Source organism: Nannospalax galili, unplaced genomic scaffold (genome assembly GCF_000622305.1).
Source record: "Nannospalax galili isolate Female #2095 unplaced genomic scaffold, S.galili_v1.0 scaffold506, whole genome shotgun sequence".
NCBI classification, from domain to species: Eukaryota; Metazoa; Chordata; class Mammalia; order Rodentia; family Spalacidae; genus Nannospalax; species Nannospalax galili.
Window position 1 is genome coordinate 290,880 of NW_008353883.1, and position 6,010 is coordinate 296,889.

Sequence of the window (6,010 nt, forward strand, 5' to 3'; positions counted from 1 at the left end):
ACACTCTTAAAGAAAACCAACTTTCCTTCTCCCAGTAACTATGGATTGCCAATAGCCCCCCAGTTGGGGCTGGGGCTTCTCACCTACCTCCCCTCTCTATGCTGGGATTTTGTCTGACTTGGGCTTGCACAGGTCTTAGGCTTGCTGTTGCAACTGCTGTGAGTTCGTATGTGCATCTGCTTTATTACGTCCGGAAGATACCGTTTTGCTACAGTCATGCGCTACTTCTGGCTCTTACATTCTGCCCCCTCTTCCATGATGATCCCTGAACCTTGGGGGAAGGGGCGTGATAGAGATGTTCCATTTAGAGTTGAACACTCTGAAGTCTTTTATTTTAGAGAACGAAATGTGCTTCATTATGATATCTTTACACACACACACACACACACACACACACACACACACACACACACATTCGTGTATACTTTGTTCATATTCATCCCCATTCTCCTCTAAGTCTTCTCTCTTGGCAGAGGGAGATTAAAAGTTTCCATTAAGGATTGTAAATGAAGAAATAGAGGTGCAAACACATGACATCAATTTATGATGGCAATGACTGGCAGAATTTAGTGCAAAACTTACAGTGCTTGCCCTTGGAGTAGGAGGAGGTTTTTGTTTCCATTTTTCACTCTACATGTCTGAAAATTGTTATGTTATCATTCTTAGGGAATATTTTAGTTAGAAGAATGTTCATGTTCACGGCATTGCAATCTTTGCAGACGGTTTTCAAGGAGGTGGATAGGAGCATGCTGAACTGAAGAGCTTTGTGGCCTTCCCTGACGGTAAATTCCACTGATCCTTTAAAGAACTTTGATTAGCTTGATGCTAAACACCAAAATGAAGTCACAGAAGTTTTTATTTTTTTCCCTCTCAAAAAAAAGTAAGTAGTTGTTTGAGAATTCTAAAATCACTTTTTAAGATGTTTCTTAGCCATCTTTATTTCTTCCCTTGAGAACTCTGTTTAGATCTTTAGCCCATCTTTTAATTGGGTCATTTATTTTCTTGCTTCTTTGTTTTATGAGTTCTTTATATTCTGGATGTTAAACCTCTGTCAGATGTGTCACTGGTGAAGATTTTTCCTCACTCTGTGGGTTTTCTCTTCACTTTCTTGATTGTTTCTTTTGCTGTACAGAAGCTTTTTAGTTTAATGAGGTCCCCCGTGTTGATTGCTGACCTTAATTCCTTTCCTACACCTATATCTTGTAGGTTACCACCAATGTTTTCTTCTAATAGTTTCAGAATATTGAGTTTCACATTGAGGTCTTTGATCCATTTGGAGTTGACTTTTGTGCAAGGTGAAAGATAAGGACCTAGTTTCATTCTTCTACAGGTAGAGATCCAGTTCTGTCAGCACCATCTGTTGAAGATGCTGTCTTTCCTCCATTGTGTGTTCTTGGCACTTTTGTCAAATTACCAGGTGGCTGAAATTGCATGTACTTGGGTTTGGGTCTTCAATGATGTTGCATTGCTCTATGATTTAGAGCAATGGAACTGTAACAGATCTGGAAGCCATCTCCCTGAAGGCTAGCTCTCATAGTTTTGGAGAACATTATGTAATCTGCTAAGGGAGAACATTAACTGATGCTCCAATCCCAGCTTTAAGGCCTAATAACTACAACAATGACTGACACAGCAAACTACACTGGGGCAGTAGTGGCACTTTTATCTTGAGGTAATCAACAGCTTCCTAATTGGACTTAAAGCCCACTCAATGGGAGGAAACTCATGTGTGGTCCTGTAAACATAGTCAAATGCAATTAGCTGGAGAAGTCATAGGTCTTAGAGAAAACACCAGCACTGTCGCATCCCCAGACAAATGTAATTTCTTACCATGTGTTAAATATGGATCCTTATATTTACCGACAAGTATGCTGGTCACCACTCATCAAAGAAGCTTGTTTTGCATTGGACTGAGACTATTCCAGAGTTCCACAACTTATCACACACAGAGATTGTCTATGAATTGCCCAACCCTAAGTGACACATCTACAATGGAACCTCTACATCTAAGACTCACGGAACATAGTAGAACATAGGGTAGAGAGAATACTAATGCATCTCTCAACTTTCTCATTAATAAAGCTCCCTCATGCACCAGAAGGACATTAACACAAAAGGACACAAATGACCAATGGTAGAGAATGAAAGTCTGCAGAGTCCTTGGACAGGACTCCTATATTAAACCTCACCCACCCAGGGTTCAGGAACCATTGTGGAAGAGGGGGCAGAAAGATTGCAAAAGCCAGGGAAGAGGTGCGTGACCATGTGGAAATAGAGTCTTATAGGCTCCTGGGACCCTGCTCATATGAACGTACAGCAGTGGTGTCAGCATGCACGAGACCCATGCGAACCCAAGCAGAAAAAAACCCAGGACAGAACTGTGAAAATGGGCAGCAGGCCCCACTCTTAGATGAAGAATTATTGGCATCTGATTACTGCTGGGTGAGGGAACGCTGTGAAATGGCTAGGCTGAGGGGAAAAGAGGGAGGAAACGGCGCCAGATGGTAAAGGCAGGGAGTGTATCAGTGAGCTTTGTGGCATATTTCCTCTGTTCCTGGCCTGCACTGATGGTAAGACCTTTTTCTTGGTGGCTGAGGAGGGCATGACACAGACAGGTGTACTGGGAGGTTTTCTCTTGAGTTGTTCAGAATCGTGCTGCCTAACGCCCTCGTGCACCCCCTTCCCACAGAGTGTATCAGGTGTATCTATAGGCTGATTTTAAAGGTAGCTAATAGCATTTGCATCTAGATGCCCAATTAGCAGAAGGAAGACGCTGCTCCTGCACATTCCTTGGCTAATTAGATCTGCTATGAAATCATTCACTTGATGGCCACCCTAATGAAGCCAAGGAGACCTCTTCTGAGGCAGTCTACTCTTCCCACATTAAGCACCGCACTCGGCGCGGCTTCACGCCCAGCGCTAACAGACTCATTATCTTCCACATTCTCATGTCTGTGTTCATGCTCTGTTGCTTTCATTGGATACAAAATAAAATCACTACCTATTAAAATTGCATTAAGGCACTAACTTAAACTGACAAAAGCCGCAGAACGTGGAGTCGAGCTGCCGTGGAGCCTCCTGTGTTGGGGAAACGCCTGCAGCTTACAGACTCAATGGCTCAGTCCTAACCTGGATCTTGCAGCCTGAACCTGCTGCTTTTCCTTCAGCTGAATGGAACCAGGGGTGAGGAGACAGGGTTTCTGAGCAATCCGCAACTCAATTTTAATGGCTCAGTGGTTATTTTATGATTTCTAGAATGTAAGGATGGGAAGAGAGATAATTTTTACAAGGCTTTTGCAACATTTTTGAAAAAGACCACCAGCAGAGACATTTCCAGTACTGACAGTACTGGTGCCACATTGTGTTGGGTTACTCACCCATATACACTTACCTGTGGCATGTACATCTGTCTCTGTGCTTGTGTGTCTATGTTTATGAACTTCAAAAATTGCCTTCCAGCTGGGTATGATGGTGTAATTTTAAAAAACTGCCTCCAGCCAGGTATGGAGTGAATACTTGTTTGTAATCCTAGCACTTGGGATGTGAAGACAGGAGGATCAAGAGTTCAAGCTAATCTTTAACTACATATCAAGTGCAAGGCCAGCTGGTGGACTTGAGATCTTGCTTCAAGAAAAAAACAAACCAAAATAGAAAAACAAATCAAAAACTGCCCTCCAATCGCCCCTTCTCAAACTAAGTGCCACTAACTTACCTCTAAAAGATTGTTTAATAAGAAAAAAGACTCAGGGGTTGAGGAGATAGCTCAATCAGTAAAGTGCTGGACAGGCAAATATAAGGACCTGAGTTTAAGTCCCAAGTACCCACATAGGAAGCTAGGCATGATTGCACATGCCTGTAATCTCAGCACTGGGGAGGCAGAGACAGGAGGATCTTAGGGTTTGCTGGCCAGACCTTGTCTTGGGAGAGAACTTGTCTAAAAAAAGTGGGAACAATAGAGAAAGACACCCAGTTCAACTTCTGGCCTACATACACACACACACACACACACACACACACACACACACACACGCACACACGTATGCATATATCCCCCCATGCACACACAAGAACATGTACATACACATATACCACACAAACACACAATACACAAAAAGAATAAAAGTTCAATGTTGTTAACCATTCAACACAAGCTAGAAATTTGAATTTTTTGTTTTTTGTCTTTTTGACACAGGGTCTCCCTGTAGCCCCAGTTGACCTGGAACTCACTATACAGACCAGGCTGGCCTTGATCTCAGAGATCTGCCTGACTCTGCCTCCTGAGTGCTGGGATTAAAGGTGGGTACCACCACGCCTGGTGAAATCTGATTTTTTTATATAAAACCTCCTGATTTGCAATGCAGACGATTGTATTAGGTAAGGTGTAGCTGCTGTAACAAATGGATCCCAACAGTTGGTGGTCCTAAAGAGGATGGAAGTTTATTTGTCCAAGGTGTTTTTTCAAGGTGGTGGGGCAGCTGTGCCGCACATGGGCATTCAGGGACCATGGGTCCCATTTGCTGCTCTGCTAGCCCCTCGGAGCATTATCCTCATCTGCTGTGTCACAGGCCTGGCTGTCTCCAGTGGCTCTCTGGAGCTGAGGAGAAGCCTGAAGTAGCTGATGGCTGAAAGAAGCTGCCAACCACACTCTCAGCAGCTGGGCAGCGCAGGCATTGGCAAGTATCTCTTGTGTGGCAGCCACACTAAATAAGTCCTCACGCTAGTAAATACACTGCTATATTTTCTAACAGTTGTGTAGACTTTGGACATGTGGGTAGACTTACTTGCTTTCTTATTTGAACTTTAGATCATTTCACTTTCTTGCTATTAGAGAATACTGCAATGTCTTAACTAAAACTTCCAGACACATAGTTTTACTGTACAGATTTCTGTAAGTGGAATGTTGGTTAGAGATATTGGTCTTTCCGTTTCCGTTTATAGTTTTTTTTGATTTCCTCCCATCTTCAAGCATGTGCAGGAAGCAGAGAGAAACTCAAAATCAAATGTGGCTATGAACTCTGAAAGCCCACCCCCACTGATGTGCTTCCTCCAGCAAGGCTGCACTCGTAGGGATTCCATGACCCTCCCCAAACAGCGCTACCAGCCAATGAAGTGTTCAAGTACTAGCAGCCTATGGGGGGCACCTCATCCAAACCACCACAGAGATGATATTTCTTCTCCTTTTTTTTTTCTTTTTTTTTTCTAGAGCTGAGTACCGAACCCAGGGCCTTGCACTTGCTAGGCAAGCGCTCTACCACTGAGCTAAATCCCTGACCCTGAGATGATATTTCTTGTACATTTTACTGTTAACAAAATTCACTCATGGTTTTGTTTAACTCTAGTTCATTCCTTTCTGTTCCATGTTCCATTCCATTCATCAGATTTGGTGTTTTCCTTTTGAAGATTCTGGTCTGTGTCTCCTGGTGCACTTGCCCACAGACTCTAGTGAATATACCTTATGAATAAATTGCTTTCAAGTTTTCTAGAAAATGCCTAACATTTTTTTCCAAATTAGTAACATTAAAAATTTTTTCTTTGATTTATTTTATGTGTGTGTTTTTCTTTCATGTATGCTAGCGCACCCATATTTATGAAGTCCATGGAGACTTTTTCTACCATTCAGATCCCCTGGAACTGGAATTCCAGACAATTGTTAGCTGCTATGTGGGTGCTGAGAATCAAACCTGGGTCCTCTGAAAGAGCAGCCAGTACTTTTAACCACCGAGCCATCTCTCCAGCCCCCAAATTAATAATAATTTATGACTTCTAGCAGGGTTGTTTAGGAGTTCCATCCTCACCAACCTGGCACCATCAGATTTTTCACATTTTCAGCAATGTTTTATTTTTATTTTTATGTTTTTTATTTTATTTTATTTTTATTATATCTCCCTGATTACTAATGAGACTGAGAACCTTTTCATGCTTCTTGGCAATTTTGTGTTCTTCCCTGTGAAGAGTGTATTCAAATCCTGCCCACTTTTTCCTGTTAGGTAACTTCCCCTTTCTTTGTTGA